General features: G+C 41.1%; 1 long non-coding RNA gene across 1 annotated transcript in view; it reads left to right on the top strand.

Moving 5' to 3' along the window:
- Positions 1 to 22,842: 22,842 nt before the first annotated feature.
- The window catches only part of LOC137150825 (uncharacterized), a 29,919-nt gene continuing 26,961 nt past the window's right edge, over positions 22,843 to 25,800 (top strand). Inside the window, exon 1 of the long non-coding RNA XR_010919077.1 lies at positions 22,843 to 23,020. This is a non-coding gene — a long non-coding RNA (uncharacterized lncRNA). The remainder of the gene's footprint in view (positions 23,021 to 25,800) is intronic.

Below are 25,800 nucleotides of genomic sequence, written 5' to 3' on the forward strand. Positions count from 1 at the left end.
TTTTTCAAGTAAGCAGGATTCTTCCTTGAAGATGTAAGGCATGAGATGCATGTTAGAATAGAATCCAGATCAATATTTTTCATTCAGTATTTTAAAACTTCTTTACTTTCTTACATTCAACTTCCTTTTTTTCCCCAAAAAGTTTGTTCTTTGCAACTTCATTGGCACTGGTGTGATTTTTTTTTCTTTTTGGTCACGAATACCTGTGGTGTGAATAAGCAACATCAGTCAACTCAACTGGTGGAGTAAATTGAAACAATTTGTACATTCCTAGGAGAGCAATAGAATGGTTGGTTTGATGTGCAATTAAAGACAAGAGTGAAGCCAACACAATATATACAATTTAAATATAGTAGAGAAGTTTCCTTATGTCATGCACTGCAGGGTAAATGCAGATTACTTTAATTTGCTGCAAATTAATGTGAGATAACAGGAAAATCAATCTCTCTTCCAGTTTATTTCTGGGTTTTTTTTTATAATTAATGATCAAATTATTTATTTGAGTGGGTTTTCTGTATACTTATCAAATGTCATGGTATGTTGACTCCTTGTTAACATTCTTTACCAACTGAGCACTACATTTTACTGTCTGAGATGTGTTCTTAATTAGTTTTGTTTTTACATACAACACTGGATGGCTGAGGAACATACTTGGGTGGTTTTGCTATGAACTGACAGAACTTCAGTAGTGACGTCCAGTGCACAGTGTATACGGTATACTTAGACTGTTGTGTGTTGACCTAAATGTTCTGAGAACACATTTTAAGAAAGCAGCAAGATACTGCCAGCAAGTGGAAAATAAGGTCTTCTGTCCATTTATAGATTTAGAGTAAAACAAAAAGATCTATTTATTGCTTGTATATTGAAAATAATATACACTGAAATACTTTGAGTATAAGTTTCCTTGTAACATACCACACAGCAGCCCCATAGTGTCTCCTGCTGACCAAACTATACAATACTAGTGGCACTCATTACCAGTTTCCTTTCCTGAGATAGATCTCCTCAGCTTTCCATTACCTTCGGGGTAAGAAACTCTTTTGGTAAGGCCCTGTGACAAAGTGAGAATCTTCTGAAATATTTTTGTGAATCTGATCTGTGCCTCAATTTTCCTAATATTTTGCAAGGCTACCCATTGAGGGAGGAGGAAGAAGGACCAAGTTTGCTGTCAGAGACCTGTGTTGCCTAGCTGTCTGAGACAGTGAAAAAGATTGGCTAAGGCTGACCCCATCTCACTGGAAAATCCAAGAAGACAAAGGAAAACCCAGTTACCAAGACATTGACACAGAGCAACCAACAACCCAAAGGGAGATGGATTTTCCCCACATCTCATCAGGGAAGCTGAGCCCCCTACCTCAAAAACAAAGAGGTGCGAAGAGGAGGATAAAGTGTTCTCTTCCAGCGGAAGCTGGGAGCTCTCTCACTTGGGAACTGACCAAGGAGTTGAGACTGAGGGAGGCGGAACCTGAACATGGAGTTCACTACAGCTTGATTGAGGCTCTGGGCTAACCAGAATGGACTGTGCTTTAACCTTCATTTCTCTATGCTAACCTAAGGACTATAAGATTCAGTATGCTTGGCAACTAATAAATGGTGACCTTGTTTTTGAGACATCTGCCTGTGTCGCTGTAAATAAGCATTAAGAGCACTGTGTTAAGGGCTGTAGTACAAGCCTCCCTCAGGAGTCTGGCTTGGCTGGGCTCTCTGTGGCTCCCTGCAAAGAGATGGGTTGCTGCTGCCAAAGGCCCAGTTTTGGAGGCCACAAGCCTGCCCCTGTGGAACATGTGTGGGTCCCTTGGGCCTTGCACACTGTCACGGTCACTCCCAGGAGACTGGGACCCTGTGACTCCATGTCAGGCCTCAGGAGGTGGTGTTCAGTTGGTGCCATTTATGACAGTAACATTGTGATGTGGACATTCAGGGAACGCCAACACTGCAGTCAGAGGCGTGACTGCAGGACAGCTCTTGTTACCATGTCTGCACTTCTAGCTAGTTTGAAAAGCAATAGCAGTGAAGCCACGGCAGCACAGGTTAGCCACTAAAATACATCTGCTAGGTCCCAAGCGTGCTATTGTTCGAGCTAGCTTGCTCAAACTGTATCTATGTGTGCTGCAGCCACGCCTCTGATTGCAATGTGGACACTCCTTAAAGGTAAGATATTTTTTAAAGTGGGCACAACATGGCCTCTAGTTTTGCACTTGCATTTAACTAAGGATGCAGAAGTCATTCTAGTCTGGCTGGTCCCTCTGGGATTTGACACCAGATGCATAGACAGTGCAGCCAGTGATGTAACATCGAGTGATAGGTGCTGGACAATAAACCTGTCTCAACTTGGGAAGCACCCAAGGGTGAGGTAGTGGAACCCCTGGTTGAAGGAAATGTCCCCAGAAAAATGGATGAGCCAGAATCTTGTTGTACCAACACAATTAAGAACACACGCATTAGAAAAGGCGCAGTTCCAGACATGATAAGGCAGGTGCTTCCTTCAATTCAGAGTGGTGTTTTGGCTAGAAGCTGCAGCAGGCCTATACTAATTGTTTTGGCCTTCATCTTGCTATTGGAATTCTATAGCCCCTGATGAGAGAGAAGATGGTTGGCCTCTGGCAACCCCTTCCTTCTTTGTTTTGCCTAGGTGTACAGATTGAAGGTCTGTGCTCAATGGTTGCTAATCCTGATGGGGAGGGACCCAGGCATCAGCAGCGGCTCAGATGTTCAAGCAACCCTATTTAGGGATGGCCTGCTTGACCCAAATTTGGGGAAGGCCCTAGAAAAGGTGGTTAAAAAATTTCCCTTCCAACTTTTTCTTTCCTGGCTCTAAATTAATCATTGCTTGTTGGAATGTTCATGCTATGTTAACCAGACTGAAAGACCATGAATTCTGGAGAAAAGCCATAATTGATAGAAATCTACATCATTGATATTGCAGCTCTCAGTGAGACAAGACTTTTGGAAACTGGATCACTAGATGAAGTAAACTACCACTTCTGCTGGTTGGGAAACCTAAAAGTGAACCAAAGATACACAGTGTTGGATTTGCTGTCAAGCAGTCTGGCCTTAGTACATGTACCCCTCCGGAATTTATTATTGAGAAGATAATGAGACTGGATGTGAATACAAACTTGGGAATGCTGACTTTTTTCTCCATCTATGAACCAACACTTGACTACTCTAAACAGCAAAAAGATTAGTTCTATTCTCACCTAGAACAAATCATTAAGAATGTCCCAAAAGGAAAAGATTCATTGTTCTCAGTGATTTAAATGCCTGTGTAGGTAAGGACTGGGAACACTGGGGACACATTATTCCCCAATGCCAACACCACATAGGTAGACTTAATGAAAATGGCCAGCATGTCCTTGAGCTTTGAGCCTCTGATAGTCTCGAATACTATTTTGCTGGCAGCAGCAGCAACAAGGTCACATGGAGGCATGCCCACTTTGGACACTGGCATCAGCTTGACCTCATCCTGATATATAGCAGAAACATTTGCGATGTCCTGCATGCTCAATCAATGCATAGCGCTGGTTGCGATAGTGACCATGGCCTTGTCAGGACGGATGGCAGCTTGTTTTACATCAGGTAATTTCATAGCATAAGGTGTGTCACCCAGTTCACTATTCAGGATCTTCTCTTTGTAGATGATGCTGCATTCGTCTCTAATTCACCTGATGAACTGCAGATCATGATGAATAGGTTCTTTAATGGATGTATCAAGTTTGGCTTGGTAATCAATATTAAGAAAACAGTTGTCCCAGAGCACTAACATCCTACCCAAAGTCTACGTCAATAATGAAGCTCTGAACAACATGGATCACTTCTGCTATCTTGGCTCAACTTTAACCAGCTCACTTAGCCTTGATACAGAACTTTTTGTGAGAATCGGCAGAGCCTCTGTCACCTTTGGCAAACTTACCTCATGTGTCTGGAACAAGCTGCTAACCCTGAATACAAAGGTATCCATTTATCAGGCTTGTGTCCTCAGTACCCTCCTTTACAGCTGTGAAATCTGGGTTGTATACTCCAAGAAGAAGTGGAGGTTGAACAGCTTCCACTTTCTCTGTCTCAGAAAAGTCCTTGGAATGACAATGTATCACTAAGTTGAGAGAACCGGCCTACACAGACTATGCTGGATTCTCGCAGGCTTCACTGGCTGGGATACATGAAGCATCAAGATCATCTCCCGAAGGTTGTGCTCAACCACCTCAAGAACCACCTGCGATGCAGAGGAAGGTCAAAGCTCCAATACAACAAGGTCAAGCAGGGTCTCAAGAAATTCAGTATTCCCTCTGAAAACTGGGAGAGTCCTGCCCACAACAGCTCAGTCTGGGGAAGTTGGGTCAACGCTGGTGCGGTTATCATGGAGAGTCATCAGAGAGCCCAGGCTGAGGCCCGTGGGCGAGCAAAGAAGCAGAGTGTGCTCCAACCTCCATCTGGCGAGTGGACCTGTAGCCACTGTGGGAAGGTTTGCTGCTCATGCATTGGACTCTTCTCCCACACTACTTCAAAGCACCACTGATTGACTAACTTTGTCATGTTTCTATTCATCTGTCAAGATGTTGGATGGCCATATCACTGAAGTCATTATGTTGGCTAACCTTCTACTTAGGAAGTGCAATTTAATTAAGAAGTTAGTAATAAGTGCTAGCATTTACACATGCAATAAATGAAAGCACAAAAAACGCAATTGCAAAAAATGGAATCCTTTTGAACATCACTGTCAAGATTTTCAAAAGTGACAAGTGATACTGGGTGTCTCAATTTTTTGGGTGCCCAGCTTAACACACCATAAAAAGGGGCCTGATTTCTCAGAAAGTGCTGAGCATCCACCCTCTGAAATTCAGGTTCCCTTTAAGGTGCATCAAGCACTAAAAATTTGAAGTTCCCAAACCACTTATCACTTCTGGAAAACTTTTGTCCTTGTCCATTAGAACCAGATTGGAGTGACACTAGAAAATGTTATAAAGAATAAGCTAACAGTGAGATAGACTAAATCAATTAGTGGGCCTTTTATATCTTTAATTTAAGTCCTTTAAATGCTATTTCTGTTAACCTATTGTATTTTCAGGATGGTTTGTCGTTAATTCTGAGAGATTTGGAGGATGGGTTTTTTCCTTCAGAAAACTAAGCTGATTCTGATATTGGACAGCACTTCACATCTATTACAAAATAGACTGGATGAGGAAAGTAGTGTGACTGTGATGTCTTGGCTGTGATCAGAGCTTCATAGTAGGCTGGGAACAAAACACCAGTTTTATAAATAAAATATTAGGCCATCCAGTAATTGTGCTGCCTGTGCATATACACATGCATACAAATATAAAGAACGTGCATATAATAACTAGGCTTGGAAGGAATACATTTTTTTGGTAAGTGTTGATTTCATCATATGGACACAAACCAATGAAAATATCCGTAAATAATAATAACAATTTACAGCAAGTAGGAAAAATGCTGCTTGAAAACTTATTAGCATTTGATTTCAGGATATTTTGACGTGATCTTGACAATTTGTGTTAAAAAGGTAAAGCTTTATAACTTGAATCTCAACATTTGCTGTCATCAAATAATTGTCTGACCTACCCATAATTTCCTATAAATTTGAAATTTAAATAAATAAAATAGGGGGAAAAATTGCTTAAAAATAAACATTAATATTAATCATCAAAATTATATAACAATCAAATTCTGCCAAAGTTAATAAATAATAAATAATTATAATAAATAAAATACATATATAACTTGTCATACAGCATGGTCACAACTTAAAACTTGAGTTGTGGTAGGTAGTGTCTTAGGTAATTACATAACTTTATCTCCATGTTTGCAGTATTCACTGTGTCTTCTACAGAAAATATAGGGATGTTTATGTAACACTGCAAACTCTAAGGTAAACTTCTCAGGTAAAATTGACAAGATTTTAAAGCTAACCACTGTGATTGATGGATCTGTGTCTGTAATTAAATAAAACCAGTAACTTTTTTCTCATCTTATTTTCATTATTTAATTTGATGTTACCCTTACTTTGTCAATTTTGTCATTGCTAACAAATGGAAACAGTTGCCTCTGTGTGTAAACATGTAGCATGAAGTCAGGGGGTATTTAGGAAGGTTCTGTGTATTGATTTACTTTGATTTATACTATAACGAAAGAGCCAATCATAGGCTCCGGTCACCAGTGCCTTTAAAAATATACAATGATTACTCAATCTCTTAGATTTACTCCCAGAATATAACCACCTGGCAACAGTTGAAATATAACTGTGGAAGTCCCTGAGGCAGGGTCTGTAAGAGAAAAATCCATGAAGGGTGGAAGAACCTATGTTGGGTCTTTTTAGTTGGACTTTTGTTACCCTGGAAGGAATTAAGTCTGTTACTTGGCTGGAGGGCCAAGCCACATCTCCAGAAAAGATTGATGTGTGGAAATCCAAGAGAACCACATCAGGGAAGGAAACTGAGGCAGAGTTCCAAGTGTACTCTGTTTGGCCAGAATGGGTACTACAGGGTAGCCATGTCCTCTTATAATTGGTACAGAGTGGCTGCATAGCACCACTGTTGGCCAACCACAGCACTGACACTTCCAGTTTCCTGCCCTGACGTCATCCACCCTCCACACATTAGTCAGTTCTGAAGATATGGCTTGTCCCTGTAGCCAACTGACAAAGTTGATCCTTTCCAGGGTACTAAAACTAAAACTAAAATGTCCCAACAAATGTTCTTTCACCCTTCCTGGACTTCTCTTCAGCACATCCTCTGGGCCTTGTTCTCAGCCCTTTTCTGGGCTACCTTTTGAGCCTTCCCCTTCTCTGGAATAGAGCACTCAGCTTCCAGGCTGGTTCCTCTGGAGCATCCAGCTTCCTCCAGACCCTGCCCCAGGGCCTTCTCTGTGAGCCTTCCCACTCCCTTTACTTCAAAACTCTAGGCTGATCTCTCTCAGCCTTTTTATGAGGCCCAGGTATCCATTAAGCTGTCACCTGATCCCTCATCCCTCCTTCCCCACAGTCCTGCCCCTTCCGGCAGGGAAGCAACTAATTCCAAGAGGCCAGCCAATCTCTACCATAATTAGACTTAAGGAATCTCGGCCACTAACTTTAACAATAATGCTACACCTAATTCAAATAAAGTTCCTCGTTTGGGAGAAGATGAGCCTTTCTGTGATTGTTTACCACTGACATGACACTTGCTATCACTTAACCTTCCCTGTTAACATTGCAAACACTGAGGTAAAGTTAGTTATCAAATATGACTAGCCCTTTATTGTAAGGGTGACCACTGATTTAAAATCTCCTATATTGTTCTTTGTATAAAATAAAATAGGGAGTTTAATTAGCCCCCATCATTGATTCTCACCTGTCAGCCTGTAATTTCAGGTTGGAGAGCATGCTGATAGATCTATCTGATAGAATTGCTTGCCAGTCCTTTGGTGTGGAGTTAAAATAACACTTTTCTCTTTAAGCAATGTCTTTTTTTATGGGAGGGAGAAAAGAAACTGGTGTGCAGACGGGACATCTGAGAATGAAGGTACCCTGTGCAGCTGAAGGTTGTAAAAATCAAAGTAAAACTACCTCTCTTTCTCTCTCACTCTGCAAGCAGTCCCCTACTGTTAAACATCTGTCTTCAAGTGCCTAACCACCTGTCTTTGAGGGTACTGCAAAGATTTTCACTTGCTCTGAACATTTCCTCACTGACAGATTCGTGTACTAGTAAAAAGATACCGGTCAGATGAAATATCCTGTTGTGCTTAGTGTGGTCTGCAAATATTCTTATCCGCTTTTTCATTAAAAGGAAGGATATATTTGGACAACCCAAAAAGTCCTCAAGTCATGAAATGACACCTGGGATGTATTCTGAACAGAGCTACTTTTAATAAAATGCTAATTTATGATATAGAAGACAGATTTCAGTTAAGGATGCAAGGCACTATTATCTTATAGCAACACAGGTTGCCTATTAATGGTTATATAATGAAATTTGTGTCCCAAGCCAGGGGAGAAATCTTGTAGGGAAAGGCTCCAGACCCAGCTGGATGAATAACCACCTCAAAAAATTATTAGGCATAAGCAGAGAGCCTATAGGGAATGGAAAAAGGGATTGATCAGCAAAGAAAGCTACATAATAGAGATTAGAAATGCAGGAATAAAGTAAGAATCACCAAAACAAGCTGAATTAGCTCATGCCAAGGAAATGAATAAGGTTTTTTAGTTATATAAATAAAGAGGAGGAGCTTGGACTGTTACAGTGTGGATGGGAAGGAGATAGTCTAGTGGAAGCCCCAAAACTAAATGAATGTTTTGCCTTTCTTTTCAGTAAGGATAATATGGACCTTGTGCATGAAGACAATTACAGACTTGTTAGTTTGACCTCAGTAATATGCAAGTCTCTAGAACAAATTGTGAAGGAACAAATGATTAAACTCAGAGAGGTAAATGGTAAGAAATGTATTGCAACATGGGTTTACCAAAGGTAGATCCTAACAGACTAATCTGATTTCCATCTCTAAGAAAAGAACTGATTTCTTGTTAGATAAGGGAAATGCAGTAGATTTAATATAGGTGAACTTCAGTAAAGCAGTTGACATGATACCACATGTGAAATTTTTAGTTAAATTAGGGACAATGGGAATCAGTGCATGAACTGTAAGGTAGATAAGAAACTGACTAAAGGGGAGAAGACAACAGGTGCTGAAAGATGAATTTATCAGCCTGGGTGGAGGTTACTTCGAGGACTGGTCTTGGGACCAATCTTAGTTTCTATTTTTATTAATGATCTTGGCACAAAAAGTAGGAGTGTGCAAATGAAATGTTATGATACAAAGTTAGGAGGCATTATCAATACAGAAGAGGAGTGGCATATTATACAGTAATATTTAGGAAGATCTGGATAATCTTAACAACTGGAGTGACAGAAATGGGATGAAATTCAATAGTACAAAGTGCAAGTTCATACACTTAGATTCTAATAATAATTTTTGCTACAACCTGGGGTCTTGGCATTTGGAAGCAACAGAGGAAGGGAGAGGCCTGGGGGTGGTTAGATTACAGGATGATTATGAACCTTAGTCTCGTGCAGGTGTGAAAAAGTCAAATGTGATACTAGGATGTAGCAGGTGAGGCATTTCCAGTAGAGTCAGAGAAGTATTTATTAATGCTATTGTACAGGGCACTGGTAAGACCTCATTTGTAATAATGTGGACAATTTTGATCACTCATGAAACGGGTGCAGAGAAGAGCTTCTAGGATGATAAGGGGAATGGAGGGCCTGTCTTAGACTGGAACAGTTTGAGTTGCTCAATCTAGCAAAAGGAGGCTGAGAGGGGATATGATTGTTTTCTATAAATATCTTAGGGAGTAAATATCAGGAAGAGTGAAGAGGTATATAAGCTAAAGGACAATGTTGTCACAAGAACAAATGGATCTAAACTAACAATGAACAAATTAAGGCTAGAAATTAGAAGAAGGTTTCTAACTATCAGGGGTGAGATTTTTGGAAAAGCCTCCCAATAGGAGCTGTGGGGGCAAAAAATTAATTAGTTTTAAGACAGAGTTGGACAAATGGATGAGGGCAATTGTATGACAGGGTTCTTTGTGATGGTGGGGATCAGGGCTCTACAGCTGTGGGGCTCACTTCTGGTTTTGTCTATTTCTAAAAGCTCTGTGCTTCTGTGTTCCTGCTGGCCACTAGCAGGGGTCAGGAAGGGATTTCCCCCCACATATTCTGGGTTTTTTATCTCTCTCCTCTGAAGCATCAAGGATGGGCATGGCTGGAGATGGGACATTAGAGGGTATAGCCTATAGGACTAGCCTGCTTGCTTGCATATATATCTTTTCTTATGAATTTATTGTTTCTTATTAATTTAATCACTAGTTTTATTATGATAGATTTATAGATGATATTAAAAGTATTTCATCTGTAACACAACATACCTACAGGCCACATCCAGTATGATGAAATAAGGCAAGTTAGCATACATAAGTTCAGGACCTTTAGTCTAAATAGGTAATGAGGAGCTAAAGAATAAAGTGTATGTATATATATGGGGAAGGCCAGGGATCTGAGACGGTAGTACCAAGTATTCTCTTTCTCTCTCTCAGGCACTTGGCTGGGTGGTTCTTGCTCACATGCTCAGGGTTTAATGTATCACCACGTGGTGTCAGGAAGGGATTTTTCCCTAGTCAGCTTAGCAGTGATGTGGGGGAGATTTCACCTTCCTCTGCAGTGTGTGGGTGCATGTCACATGCCAGGATTATTGGGGTATATCTTACCTTATCATTTCCCTGCCATTGTGGAGGCCTCAGGCACTGGTGCACCTCAGTCCCTCCTGTTCTGCTGGTGGCACATAATAGTTTAGTCTCTTGGGGGCTGTAATACTTTGATCTAATTTCAGTTCTTAGGTTTAGTGTGCAGGTGCTGGGTAGTGTTAGTGATATCCAGGAGGTCAGACAAGATGACCTGTTGATCACTTCTGGCCTGAAACCCTATGACTATGGGGGAGATCTCTGTTCAAATTCTTTCTTCTTTGTCAGAGGGGGGGAATTGAACCTGGGTCTCCCACATGCTAGGCAAGTTTTCTAACCACTGGACTAAAAGCTATAAAGAAGGGTCTGCATCTTCTAGAACCCAGGTGTTTGAATGGGACTTGGTCTCGTCAGCAGCCTTTGAGTCCATCTACCACATGGGGTCTCATAGGTGAGTCAGACGGCTGAACTCCTGTCTTCCCCAGTTTGTGAATCATGAGTTACTCTGGATCTTAGGTGGGAGATAGCTGTTGAGACACCTAGAGTGAAGCAACCATGTCTATGCCCAGAGTCAGAAACTTAAACTCTGAGGAAACTTTTACCCTGAAATTTTAGGTACGTCCAAGGTGAGGTGGGAGTTCTGTGGATCACTGTGGAGCCAAAACTGAGACTTAAGTGCCTAGTTACCTTTGTGGATCCCACCCAGGTTGGCTGTGTGAGATTCTTGTGGGATGTCAGGGGCAAAGGAGTTCAAAGAGAAGAGGACGCCCCCATACTCAGACTGCCTTCAGTCTGATAAATGTAAGCTCATCCTGCTCCCAGTTCAGTCAATGCTCTTCCCTGTTTTCACCCCCAGCCCATTCAATTAATGTAGCTACTCCTACCTTCTGGGGTCCTCTGCACCTGATGCCTTCCTGACCCTAAAAAGCCCTTAGCTCTTGCTCCTCCAGTGGCATCTCTGGAAACCCCTGCCAGGGAAAGAGACCTGCAAAGGAAGTATTAGAGCTGGCCAGGACTGTTGTCCAATGGTAATGTTTGGAGAGGGGAGGAAGGAACAAACAAGCAGGCTGGTCCATACACTAAGGGGAAGGAAGGAGGAGAAAGGAGCAGAAAGAGCTCAGAGCTGGCTTGCTGCCTTCTGCCACCAGCTTAGCTTGCTTACTCTATCCTGCCATGCTTCCCTTTCCAAAACTTACTGTCTGCTCCTGGGCAGTTCATGCTTCCCCATAAGACTGCTCTTTGGAAGGGATGGGCAGAGAGGAATAAGTGGCCCAGAGCAGCTCGGATGTACGTGGGGTGCTCCTCTTTTCCCCCCTCTCTGGTGTCTCCCCACTTCACTAGCTACTTCCTGTCTCAGACACCACCTGAGTAAGTAGTGTGACAGGACAGGCAGGCAGAATGAACTCCAGCACAATCTGCTTGAGAGCACTGACTTTGGCTTGTCTCGTGAACATGCTGCCTTCTGCAGCCAGTTGCACAAATCTAGTCCCACTTTGGATAATGTTTGTGACAGACAAAATTCAAAGTCATGGGAAACTGAACTTTAATTTAGCTCCTGCAGCTATTGAAGCTAGGCGTGCTTCTGTTGCTCTTGTAATGGAGGGAAAGGGACATTCAGGTGCACGCTGGGCTTCTCTGTTGTCCTAGAGTTGACCCAATAGAGGGGAAGTGCCCCTTTCTCTCTTCCCACCACCCCTGTGTTCTAATGGATCTATTTTCCTTCCATGGTTTCCAGTTTTCCTATCCCCCTCCGTCTCCATGCTCATACTTCTCAGAAAGGTACTGCTGCTCTGTCAGATGGAAGTTACAATGAGCAGCCCTCCCCCCTCCCCCCAATGGACCAATCTGGAATTATACCTTTTGTTTTAACTGTCGCTTTGAACAAAACACAAGATATATTGTTGATAGGCACCAGGGACAGCTGCAGCCACATCTCCACAGCAGGAACAATGCTATAATGAAAATATGGGAGGGTCCAATGATATTTTGGAGGATCCTCAAGGGGGAACATGTTGGCAGGCAGATGTTTCCAGAAGTCAGATGCCTAACTTCAAAGCTGTGGCTTCTCTCATCTTCATGCAGTGTATTAATCTGTTATTGGATGAAATGGAATAGAACTGCTTATTGTGGGACTATACATAGATTTTTTTGGGGGTCATTTTCAGTCTTGCCTGTTCAGCTGGAGTTTCTGCTTGTGTTTTCATTGTCTCTGTGGAGGATTTTCCATCTTAGCCCTCTTCTGAATTTCTTTCAGAGGTCAGGAAGTCCCTCCTGATAAGTAAACTATTTCCTAGTTTCTTTTATAGCCACATGAAGGCACTTTAATTAATCTCTTACATTTTCCTCCTTCCCTCCTATCCCACACTAAATAGTGGGGAAGAATGGGCCATGGGGAATACTCCCCAATTTGTTTTGTTGTGGTGTAGGGGGGGAGGGGCAGGGTTGAACTCTCTACAGAATGAGCATTGGTTTAGAAGTACAGGGACACTGTGCAAAAGTTAATTCAACCTTGGCTTTAAAAGCAATAATTGCTCCTACTTCATGTTTTTGGGTTTTTTGGGGGGAAATATATCTGTCCCATCCCATACCCCATGCTTCTGTCCCGTGTATGCATCCCCAGACCTGCAAATACTTCTCCATAATATACAGGATTGGACAGAGCTAAGTTACATAGCTGATCCTCTGTTCCATGCAGGAAAGAGAAATCCAGGCACAGAGGAGTCTCCTTCATCCATGTCTACTGTGGGAACAATCCCTCCCCCTACCCACTTAATTATATGGATGATCCTTCAAAGATGTTTAAAAAATGACAGCAGCTGCAATCAAGTTTGTCAATTATAAAAATCTTAGCTTCTGAATCTTATACTGGCATTTTAACAAGAAAAAGCGATACTCAGGCCAAAAGATCAGATAAAGAAAATCTTAGAACTTGACATTGATACGAGTTAAATAGAGAACAGACTGCTTTAAAGACATGATTAGAAAAATAAAATGCAGAAATAAATGTTGACAGAATTGAACAGGACAATACAGATTAAACTGAAATTATTGTTACTGTCATATTTCCTGACAAATAGAACAAATTCTTACAGAAAGAATCCCCAGACTCCGTTACTTCAATATAGTCATTTTAAAAGGCTAGTCTCCAGAGCTTAGCATACAAAGTCTGTTGAGAAATAAGGAGCAATTCATTTTATAACCAAAATCACCTCAACATCCACATACAGTTAGCCTGACATCCATCATTCTTACATAAGGCTTCGCCTGTTCCTTGCGAAAGTTGGTACTCCAATACAGGCAAACATAGACTCTACAAACTTTTGACCATTAGTACTATCTTAAGTAGGATGAGACAAAGGTATAAGTGCAAAAGCAGGAAAAGCATAACTGAGATAAAACAAACATGGGCAAGTACGTTGGACTAGATGGCCCTTTCCTCTTTGTAAAATGTATATTATTGCGACTTACAGTTTAGACACTTAAAAACACAGCAGGACTACATGAGTTCTAAGAACTGGCCCAACTGAGACAAAAAGAAAAAAAAAAGCTTGCAGTGGTGTAGTACCTTATGGGGTAATCATGAGCTTGCCAGCAGCCACACCGCATTGTATTGTGATCTCATAGATTTCACAAAGCTAAAATTCAGGGCTTGGATAGAGAAGAAATATCACCAACCTCTAGCACTCAAAAATCATGAATGCCAGACTCCCACCACCACCCCCTCCCAAGAAAACCCTGACTTTAAAATCATGTGATTATAAAAAAAAACATTTTGTGTTTGTTTCCCATCTGGTTTTCACATACATTGGTAATATTTCAAACTTTCTCTATACTAATGTAGGATAGAAAATTGCTCTTTAACAAATATAAAGCAGTCACTCAACTCCAGGAGCTGGGACTTTAAAAACAAGTCCAAATAGGGTAAGACTTGCATTAAAATGGCAGGAGTTGGCAACAGGGAGAAGCTCTAAGGAGTACTGTGATGGGGAAGACAGACACTGACCCAGAGCCACAGCGGAATTTGGTCCCTAAAGCTAAAACTTAGGCACCACTGAGGCCCATGAGACCCCCTACTAAACTGCCCCCTAAAGTCTGTAGGGACACTTTTATAGCAAAAATGTAAGTGCCTGAATTTCTGCCTCTGGGCATGTGCACAATGTCTCAGTGTAGGCATCCAGACACCTGTCTCACACCCTGTGCAATCCTCAAACCAGCTGAAGATGGGTGCTCCCCCTACTTATCTCACATGCTGGGTCTGATGCAGCATGCATTCTTCGAGGATACCTAACTCCACACAAATTGACCAGAGAGGGAGGGGCAAAGGCCTCCTTTCTAATCTTTAGCCCAATAGTAGGGAATTCACCTGGGATGTTTGAGAAGGGATTATAATTTGGATCTACCACCTCTCAGGTGAGTGCACTGCCTACTGGACTACGGATTCATCTGCTATGGGACTCTGTCTCTTCAGTTAAAGCAGTTTCACTGTGTATAAATAATTAAATATGCATATGGCCAGACAGAAAGAGACTCTATAGACTCTTGTAATAAATGGGCCTACAAATTTACCCTAATTGTAAATTCTAGATGTAAAAAATGAGGGTAAATTAATAAAATGTCATAATCTGTAATAAATGTTGATGGGCATAGGTGCAAGAAAACCAGACAAAGAAACAGGATAAGTCTAAGCCAAAAAGGCCATGATGATTTAATCCAAGGACTGTCAAAATTATACTTGTTAAAAATAAGTGATGTGAAGCTGAAAAATTGAACAAAAAATAGTGTCAGATATATAGGCCTAATTGGTGGACAAAATAATGAGGGAATGGCTATTCCACCCATCACTCCCTTTTTGGGTTATCAAAGAGGGTTTTTTTTTTTTTTGAATGGACTATAAAATGGATAGGGGGGGGGGGGGGACTGACAGATAGAACAGAGGGAAGAATAGATAGAGGTGATTGGAATGAATGTTGTCATCATGGCTACCGTCTCCATCATAGCCTAGAACCTTGGACCTTTTTTGCCCACATCATGAGGGATGTCCTGACCAGCACAGGATGGAGAGAGGGATACAGATGACACCACCCTACCTTCCGCTCCAGCTGAATCCCAAATATCACCTGATTGGTGACAGACAGGACTGGATTTTAACAGCAGCATCAGCAACAACAATGGCTCCAGCCTATCTCAGCTAAATGTCTTCTGTTTTCCCCAAAGGGACAGTTTTTTACTTTAACAGCAGCAGCAATAATAGCGCCAGATTATACCAAGTAACTTCTTCTCTTTTACCCAAAAGGATAGTTATTACCATCTTTAATACCATCTAAGAGACTGTCAAACAAAGGGGCTTTCCTTCTAAAACTCCCTCCAGCTAAAGGGAAAGGGAACAAGAAATGATGTTAAAACGAAAGTCTCACTTAAAGCATTTGAAATGTAAAGTATTGAGTGTTTTCTTACTACTTTTCTGTGTCTTTAATAAAAGGTTCAAAGAGTTTTTAATGGTGTATTTGCCATGGTACTAAGCAGACTGATGTCTCTGTATAGCAAACCCCAAACCTTGTTTAAAACTGTTTAATGTCAGGCAGCGATGTCATTATGTTAACGCCATCTAAAGTAATACAACAAGATCTGGAGCTAGGGCACTCACCTGAGAGGTGGAAAACTCCTGGTCAAATCCTTTCTCCTTATCAGATAGAAGGGAGATTGAACTAAGAGCTGCCATATTACAGGTGAGTTCCCGAAGCACTGGGCTAAATGTTCTAAGGAAGGAGGAGACTCTTCGTGACAGTTTTGTGAGGAGTTGGGTGTGTGCAACTGCCTTTCTGGCAAGAAACACCTTAGATAGCTCACTCCAGGAGAGGTTCCCAGCTGTGGATCTCAAGCACAGGTAGGTGCCTAGCGGAGTGGGGCTCAAAGAGGAGTGGAGCGAAGGACATATCCCTATCTTCATGTTTGCTATTGGCTAGCTTAGGCAGCTCCTCACCTAGCATGCTGGCTTTTGTGATCGCGTTCTTAGGTGCTTTCCTCTTCCCATGCACTGTATAGGGAGGCCGAGTACCTAAGTCAGGTTTGGGGTTCCACTGGTTGGCTAGGCACCTACAAGTAAGATGTTCCTATGCTACAGATTTGAGCCCTAGTTCCTTAATTAGTAGCAAAAGAATGAACTTTCTCTTGGGAGAGCTATAGTGGCTTGTTTATTTCTGCAGGGATTCTTAAGAGAGGGAGAATGCAGAGGAAGGAATTACTCCATACCCCTTATATTTAAGGAGTGAGAGGCTATTGGACAGCAAGGATGGATGGAGACATATACGCTAAAGGAAGAGATACACAGTCCCACAACCCTCCCCCCAAGTTCAATGCTACAGAAACCAGAACTGAAAGTAGAGGAGGGAAGATCCTTTGATTTGTTTGTTCTCTTCTAAGAACTGAACTGAGAAAAGCCCTCGAAATTCCTAGCAGGACTGATCCAAGAGCGGCAGTGCGTGGAGGTACCCTTCTGAGAAGCTTGAATAAGTAAGCTGCCCTTCACTTGACTCAGGATAGCAAAGGTGGGGAGTAAGTCACTGTTAACTCTTTTGTTTGATTCATTTTTCCTTTTTTCCTCTCTGGTGCTTAAAAGGGCAGAACTCTGTTACCTGACAATAAAACCTGCCCTTGTGGGCTCCAGAAGACCTGGATGGGTTTGTTTTCTGCTCTTGACCCTTTTTTTTTTTACAGCTCCTTGTTAAAAGTGCCATAATAATGCTGCCTAAAATGAGTTGGTGTGTTAGCTGCTGCAGAGGAGACTGCAATTTCTATTGCAACGCATAGACCCTGCAGGACAGTCCACTTAATCTGAGCACCTGGATTCTGCAGGAGCTGCTGATTTGAGAATATGACCTTTTCCCTTTCAATCAGTTCTAAGTCAGTGCCGTAGTGACTTTTGAAAGGATCTCACTATAATCGGTGTAAATGTTAGGGTGAGACAGAAAAGCAAGGTGCTGAGCACTTGAAGTTACTAAAAATTCAGTAACGCTTTTGTTGTTAACCTCCTTGGTGATTTCTGTCAGTTAACAAATTATTTTATCTACTTAAATTCTCCTGAAGTTTTAATGGAATTCTTCCCTGCCTGTCTTATATTATATGTCTTTAAGCAGCTGCTGCCCCAGACATGGCTGCATTTTAGTGGGACATGTGGGTAATAAGCCAAATGATAGATCTGAGACTCTCTAAAGCAAACTAGCAGTGAGCGAGACATTAGGTTCAAGAAAGTCACAGTAAGTCTGAATAATAATGTATTTTTCCTTGTGGGGAGGGGTGGAAGATGTGGTGGTAGGGATTTTCTAAGCAGTGACATTTCCTTCAGTTTTAAATAAGCATATTCACTATTCCTCAGAGTGCTTTTGCTGTTCCTGTCCACAGCTGTACCTCTGGTCCATCCAAACATTCTCCCTTTCGGTGCCCTTTCCCCATTGCCTCGTGTATGTTAGTTGCAGTGGAACAGCTATGGGTGATTGTTAAGTAATGTGAACTGTATGGGAACTTTGGACAAAAGGAGGCTATAGAAATGTTAATAGTGCTGTTGTTGCTTACAGCATCCAAGAAGTAAGTAAATGCTAAAAGTATTCAAATAAAGAGATTTGAATAATCCTCTCAGAAGCAATCAACAGAGGGGATTGATTGAGATTGGATTTCAGTCATCTTTGGTATTTTGCTGATGATGATGCTTCTGTCCAGATATTGAGAAACACATCCCTTTATTTCACCTCATTTTAACTAAGCTGTGTATCGCCAACTAAAGCCACATACAGTAGTAGAATAGAGTAACGCATACTATGAGCTAGATTTGAGTTTGTGCTCCATCATAGAGAAATATACAAGTAACACTTAAAAACACATCACAGCAAATTCTAATTAGACCAAAATCATGTGGAATGTTAAATAATGATGCACTGAAGTGTACACAGTTCAATTTTAGATGTGATGCAAAGACGATAGTACTTTAGATTTATTCTCAAGAAAACTGTATACAGACTGGGAAAGGGAAGCCAGACACAGCTTCTGAAATTGCTAAACAACCAATTGACAAAACTCCAGACATTAGACCAGTGAAGATCTTGACTACTGCATGATTCCTATTCTCAGTAAGAAAGTTCAGGAACATAGAACTTCCCCTGGAGGAATTACTCAACCAAAAGAAGCACTTTTGTAGTTATCTCTGGTTATACCACTTACTAAACCTGTTCTTCCTAGGAAAATAACATGCATCTCAGGTTACAGTAGAGCAAGGGTCAGGTCAGCAATGGGCATCTACAGATTTAGAGTATGTCTACAATGGAGTAGGAGCTGCAATTTCCTGTTGGGATAGACAGACCCACAGTGGCTCAATCAGAGCTACCCAAACTGGAAATTGCACCTCCAGTTCCAGTGTAGACATACCCTTCAGTGATCAGAATGTTTCCTCTAGTACCTATCCAAACCACCAAGATATGTGCAACATGAAACAGAGCAACCAGTAACCCCATGACCTAATTGCTGTACCCCTTTCCAACAGTTTTGTTACCCATGCTCTTTGTATTGCATGCAAAGTTATATTGTAATCTCTTCAGGGCAGGGAATCTTCTCTCTCTATATGTTCTGCAAAGCATTCAGCACTAGTCTGAAGATAAAATTGGATGCAAATGCCCGGGCACGTATTCACTAGTTCTCTTCTAAAGTAATATCAGAAATACCAGCCACACACACACAAATCCTGATAGGCTTCCTGCTTCCATTGTTCTAAAATTACCTTTCAATCAGCGCAACAGAGAATGCTGAAGAAAGTGAGTCAGGAGAGAACATTCTGAAACAGAGCTGCATTTCGGCGATTCAGCAATTTACACACAAGTGGTTTTTTATTTAGATATGGCAGTCTCAATTAGCATCTCATTAGCAATAAGCTGTATAAATAGGCATGTTCTGCAAAAGAGGAAAAAATGTCAATAGTGTGCTGGCAGGCACTCAGTATCCCAGCACCAAGCTTTCAACACATATAGGAGTTCTAATTAGAAGCTTGTCCATGTGAATGCATCACACATTAACTGCCTCTTTACTGAAAGGGAATAATGAATTGAGACCTTTAATCTGACATTAATAAATTGCCACCATTTTGTGAGGTATTTGAATGTAAAATGGTGATGTTCATTATCGAAATTATATTTGATGAGTTGGGTTTGTTCTGGCTCATTTAGAGGGATAACTTCCATATAATTAAGGCTCCATTCCAAAAAGTTAGTTGGTTGTTCATGGTTTCCACCACAAAGTTAAATGAGAGTCTGGATGTGTGAAGAATAAGAAATCAAAATCTAAAATGCAGCGGTGTATACCAGGGTGTAATGACATATTCCAATGATAAGCACAAAAGAAATCAAACATAGCCTTAGAGGAATGCCCCTGGGAAAACACTAGAGAAAACCCCACATTCCTTATTGTTGCATGTCATCAGTTGTAACCCTAACTCATCAGAACTGATTTAGTTTCCTGTACATGGTGAAAGTTTTGGACCTATGTGAAGCACCCTGTCACTTCTAAATCTGTGCTGTTACACAGTTCTTTAAATCAATCTTTATCTAATTTTTGTATAAGCAGAAAAGTGATGGAATGTGACTCACTCATATTTTTATTTATATATTGAATAGAAGTCCCCAGTGCTAAAGATTATGCTTACCAAAAATATATATTGGCAAAGTCAAGTGTGCCCTTCAGTCAGAATTTATACATCCAATTGCTAAAGCTCAGATGGATTAAAGGGAAAATACAGTAATCCCCTGCCATTTACTCCCTCGATCTAAAAAGGAAAAGGACCCATCTTGGACACCGATGCTGACTGTAGCTGCTATAGCATGGCCTGAGAAGAGAGATGATCCTTCAAATAGGCCCAGGACATTTATAGCTTTACAGCTCATAACTAAAACTTTAAACTACACCTGGACCAGTAAGCAGCCAGTGCAGATGATAAAGCCATTGCAACCATCTAATTTTTGAGGTAACAAAAGCATGGATAACTGCATTTGAAATGAAAGGTTTCAACCTTCTAGCCAATAGAGCTGTTAAAAAGCTAGCTGGGTTACTGCTGTAACATGGTCACTAAGCAGCAGCTGGTGCTCTAAAATAATGTTTAAATTGTGAACCTTGGTAACCAATGGTAGATGTGCTTCCTCAATCAAAGTGATTGATATGGCCACCATCATCTCCTCTTCTTCCAACTCATCATCCTCACCTCAGTCTTATCTGGGCTGATGCAGTGGTGTCTGCCTGAATCTGCAGACAGTCTGAAACAATGGCTGTAAGAGGAGTCAGCTCCCCTATTCATTTTTAAGTTGCTAACTCTGATATTATCTGCTCTGGAGCTTTCCTGCTGATACCATTCTAGCAGAGAACTCAGGGCGAGGAGGTATCTTGCTGCTGCCACTCTATGGTGGCTCTGCAGAAATGGTTTGACAGGGTCCCCTCATACCAATTGTTCAATTTGGTTTAGTGGGGATTGAGTCCTTCCTCCTCTGAGAGACTCCATCTTTCTTGCAGAGAGGGAGAACAGGCCAAGGAAGGGGTTAATCCCAAACTAAGCAAAGAAGGAGCAGTGCTGGGCCCCCTGAGAGCCCAGCAGACTAATCTTGTGTGAATGGCCCTACCATTACCATCCCAAGAAAGATAGGGCAATGGGGGTAATACTGGGATGTGTCTAAGGTCCCAGAATGTCTTTATTTAGCCTACTCTGACTGGATAACAGGTTCAAAGACCTGGTGTTAGCTAAAACAGAGGTGTTCTGGAACAATAAATCTTTTGTGTTAAAAGGCTCAAAGATAACAACCTACTCTCCCCACTCTCTCACACACACACACACTCACAAAAGAATAAAATATCTTCTCTTGCACACCCTTAGCATACACAATGAATGTGTTTTAATGGAATGCAGAATCTCAGGTTCTGAGGATTTGTCTATATTGTGGTGAGTCTTCCAACCTCCCATGCCACAAAAATTCTAGCTTCCCTCTGAGTGCAGAACCTGGCTGAATAATGAAGGAGCCACTAGAATTGCACAGGTGTAAGAGATGGCAGCATTTGGCAAAAGCCTCTACAATACATTGGTTGTTCCATGAAAATTGATTTAAGTTAGTCAGTGTGAAAGCTAGTCAGTTTTTTAAATTTATTTGTATTACAATAGGGCTTCCAGGCTAAGACTCCATTGTGCTGGGCACTGTGGAAACATATAACAAAGAGGGAGTCCCTGCTCCCACATATCCTACAATCTAAGTCAGAATAATTTAAAGATAATGATTGAATTCTGCTCTGGGTTACACTAATACAAGTCAGAAGCAAGTAACTAAGTGCAGAATCTGGCCCTGTATAATCTTCCTGGCATGTGGAGTATCAAAAAACTAGAAAATCAGAGTTGTGAAAATGAGAATAAAATTGCAATAAAGCTTTAAGTACATAGCTGAACTTACTGGGGCAAATTCTCCTCTGATTTACATCAGTGTAAATCAGGAGTAATTCTGTTGAAGGCAATGGAGTTGCACCAGTGGAAATGAAAAAAGAATCTGGCCCAATCATTTTCAGACTTAGAAGAAATAACTTTTGGAAAAGAGCAGTATGGTAAAGCTCAAACAATTTGAGGCACTGTACTTAAGGTAGGTATCTTTAATATATTATTACAGTAATAGCTAGGCAACAACCCTTCTATTAGCTCTTCAGTTAAAATAAATTTAATGTGAAGAATGATGGCTCTTTAGGAAAACTTTCCTACAAAGCTGTTCTAAAATGTGAAATAAAAGCAACTCAAATCCAGGTCACCGTACTGTCAAATAACTTACTCCACAGCCTATTTTTTAAGAGACTGTTCTTTGTCAGAGGTATCTTCTGTTTGATAGGCCCAGCTCTCAAAAGTATAGTTGCTGAGTCAGAACTAATAGGAGAAGGTTTACACATTAAAGGTGGGACTGGCATGGCTGCTCAGATTGCTGCTAGGGCAAAACTTTAATTTTCTTAAGCCTCCTCCTTGTTCTTCAGTTTCACAAGTTCACAGGGTGAAGAAAGGAGCTAATTATAATTTCAGTTGACATCTCTTGTGACTTAGGATCAATGGCAGTGGTGCTTGTGATGAGGTGGACGAGGCCTGGAAGCCCCCTGCTAGAGGCCTTGTGGCACTGCCTCAACCTGTGGCACATGTACACTTAGAAATCTCTTAAGTTCCCCTTTAGATGGAAAGCTGGCCAGTGGAAATCTACAGATACACTTCAGACCTCCTCAAGACCCTGGGTAAATATGAATCTGGGGGTAATTTGTGGTTCTCTATTAACCTATTACAGACATGTATAACTGCTGGAGACAAATTAAATTGAAGCTTTGAGTGAAATCACTTTTGTTTGTCTGCTTGTATCAATTATCTATCAGCCAGAAGGCCATGTTCCTGTTGATTAATTTCCTGACACTGCCTTGCAAAAAGTAAAGTTACCAAGAACTTTGGGTTCAGCAAAACCCTAGGTAACAAAGCAGCCAATCAGAGGGGCTGCTAGAGCAGCCAAACAGAGGCCAGAGAGGACATATAAAAGGAGCAGCAGAGACAGAGCAGTCATTTGCTTCCTGGAGCTGGAAGAGGGAGATCTGTGTTCCTGGCTGGCTGAAAGAGCAGCAATAACACGGACAGCTCAGTGTGAGCAAGAACGGAACCCAGAACCTAGTCAGACCAAGCGAGGGTACCACAATGGATGTTGTTGGATTGTCATAAAAAGCAATGTCTTCAGGGAGGAAACCCTACATCAAGTCCATGAGAAGGTAGTATCTGTATACCCTGGAAGGGGTTTGTTTCACCAACAGACTGTATATGTGACTCAGCTAGGGGGACTGAGTCACTGAAGATCACTAAAGAAACCATCAGCTGGGGGATACCTGTGAGAGGTGGGGGCTGACCCTATTACACTGCCCATAAAATGTAAGATGCTACTCATCATTCTGTGGCCCCTTTTATATTAAAATTGTTAATGTTGCCTGTAGGCTCAGAATAAGATCCTAAATGTTTTAAATGCTATAGAGGCCTAACCACAAACCATTACTCACTTCAGTAGTCCTACTCAGGCAATTACACATGTGAGTAAGGGTTTGATAGAATGAGTCCAGTTACAAATACACAGATTGCTTTACTATACAATATTGTAGAATAATGGTGGATGGCAAAGAAAACATACGTTATTAAACCTTTCCTGTGCCACCTACAGCTTCGCCGTTTGTTTGAAAATTGCTAGGACATTATTGGAAGTGAATCCCTAAATTGGCAACTAAGTTTTAACAAGATCCTAGTTGCTTTCTCTGTTGACCTTATCCACACAAATAGGTTATAGTGTTACTGGCACTAATAGGGCTGGACTACTTATGTGATTAAGGGTTTGCAGGATCAGTCTGTAGTTCTAATGTTTTAAGTGCTTGTTAATTTTGTTTTAGAAATAAAAAATCCTATATATTTTTTCACTTCTCCAGTGTTGTAATCAAAAACAAAGTGGAGAAGATGGTGTATAGCATATAGGCATGTTATAAGATTATGCTAACTTCAGTTTCTCCATCATATAGATTAAAAGGTAAAAGCATAATAACCTTAAAATCCTTTTGCTCAAAGTCAAGAGGCTTAAACAATCTCATAAAAAAAAAAGAAGCTCCTGTGATTCATGGAAAATAAATAGACTGCCAATGCAGAAATTTTTATCTCTGCAGACAGTAATTACTAGCAGCACTTTTCCATTGCATAGGTTATTTCAAACTACCTTCTAAATTATGAGGTCCCGCAAATAGCATTTCTATGGCAAAGCAACTGCTGCTTTGTGGCTTATCTACCTGCTGTGCAGACCTTTATAAAAAAAAGATTTTTGTCAATTTTACAGCAGTATGTGTGTGTGAGCAGGTGTCTCTCCCAACAGGCTCTTAAAAAAAATCCACATACTGTGCAGAGTTAAAATTCACCCTCCTTTCTAGGATTTCTTTCTTACAGAGATGAAGATTACCATAGTATCTGAGCCCCTCAGAATCACTTTTGTATTTATTCTTATAACACTGTTATGAGGTAGGAAAATATTGCTATTTCTTTTTGCAGAAGGGGGAACTGAGTCACAGAGAGACTAAGGCACAGATCCTTAAATGTATTCAGTGTTTTTCTGCGTCTTTAGGCACCTCAGTTCACCATTTAGTCACCAGACATTTTCCCAGATGCCACTTAGCTACCACCTAACCCCTTAGACACATCTGTTTCCACTAGTTATTTGCAAAGCTTCCTAGGTGCTGATGCTACCCTGCAGCTAGCAAGCTTTGGAGATCTCTAGCACAAGTTGAGGCTTTGGCAGCTGGATTCTCAAACTAGGTGGGGGAATGCTGTTGTATTAATATTGATGAAATATATGGGCCCAAAGAGTCAAAGATGTTACCGTGACACTGAAATTGTCCAACATTAAAACAGTTTTTTAAAAAGTCTGAGGTTTGGTCAGCCTTTTTAGTACCCTGGTGCAAAAATCATTAAAAATGTTATCCCTTTATTAAGGGTACAGAAAAGGAGGAAGAGCAGTTCAAATATTTTAAGTAACATATTATATGAGGTTTTCATTTTAACAACATCCCTTGTTCCCTTTCACTACAGACAGCATTTAAAAGGAAAGACCCTCTATTTGACAGTCTCTTTTTTTTTTTTTTTTTTTTTTGGGGGGGGGGGGGGGAGAAAGGAAGGAAAAGAGATGAGATGCACTGGAACTGTTGTTTTTAAAGTCCAATCTTATATTCTATAAAACAAAATAAACTCACTAAAGGGGGAAAGAAAACAGAGCACAGACAGACAACGCAGCTTCTGTCTTTGGTGTTGGTTCTCATGTGCAGTTTCACTGGGGGGAAAACAAAGGCACAGTACACTCCCTTATCAGCCACTACAGGACCTTGAAAACTTGTACCAGCATCAGGCTGTTTAAAGCATTGCATTGAGCTGCTTTTCCGCTCACAGGCTTACAGCAGTTTTGTAAAATATGCAGTCTCGGCCAGCTAAACAAGACTCCTGTTAAACAGAAGTAAAAGGGAGAGAGATAGGAAAGAGAAGAAATAATGTGGGGAAGGAAAAGGACACAGGGTATGGTGAGGAGAGAGACCAAGTCTCACATCCCAGGTGGTCCCGGGAATCTGTGGAGGTTGCAATGTCATCTGGGTCTCTCTCTAGACCAGTTTGGTTAGGACATCTCTCAGGATTAGGATAAGGAAGGTTCAAGGTCCCAGGGATGGCGAAGCTTGCTTCTTCCTCTTCTTTCAGTAAGCCAGCATAAAGAGAGCCAATCTTCCCCCAAAATTCTCTTTTTAAGAATCTGAAAAAGGAGTGATGGGGAGAACAGGCCATCCTTTCATTATTTTGTCCACCAATTAAGCCTAATTTCCAACACACACATTTTGATTCATTGATTTTTGGTCCCACACTTCTCTTGTGTACAGGCATGATCTTAACAGCCATTACATTATAGCAGTAGGCCTTTTTGTATTTTGTTTGGACTAATTCAGTCTCTATCTCCTTTTAGCACCTTTTTCTGTCAACATTTGTT

This window comes from Emydura macquarii, unplaced genomic scaffold (assembly GCF_026122565.2).
Source record: "Emydura macquarii macquarii isolate MOO-44397 ecotype Brisbane River unplaced genomic scaffold, CSIRO-AGI_Emac_v2 contig_1027, whole genome shotgun sequence".
NCBI lineage: Eukaryota > Metazoa > Chordata > Testudines > Chelidae > Emydura > Emydura macquarii.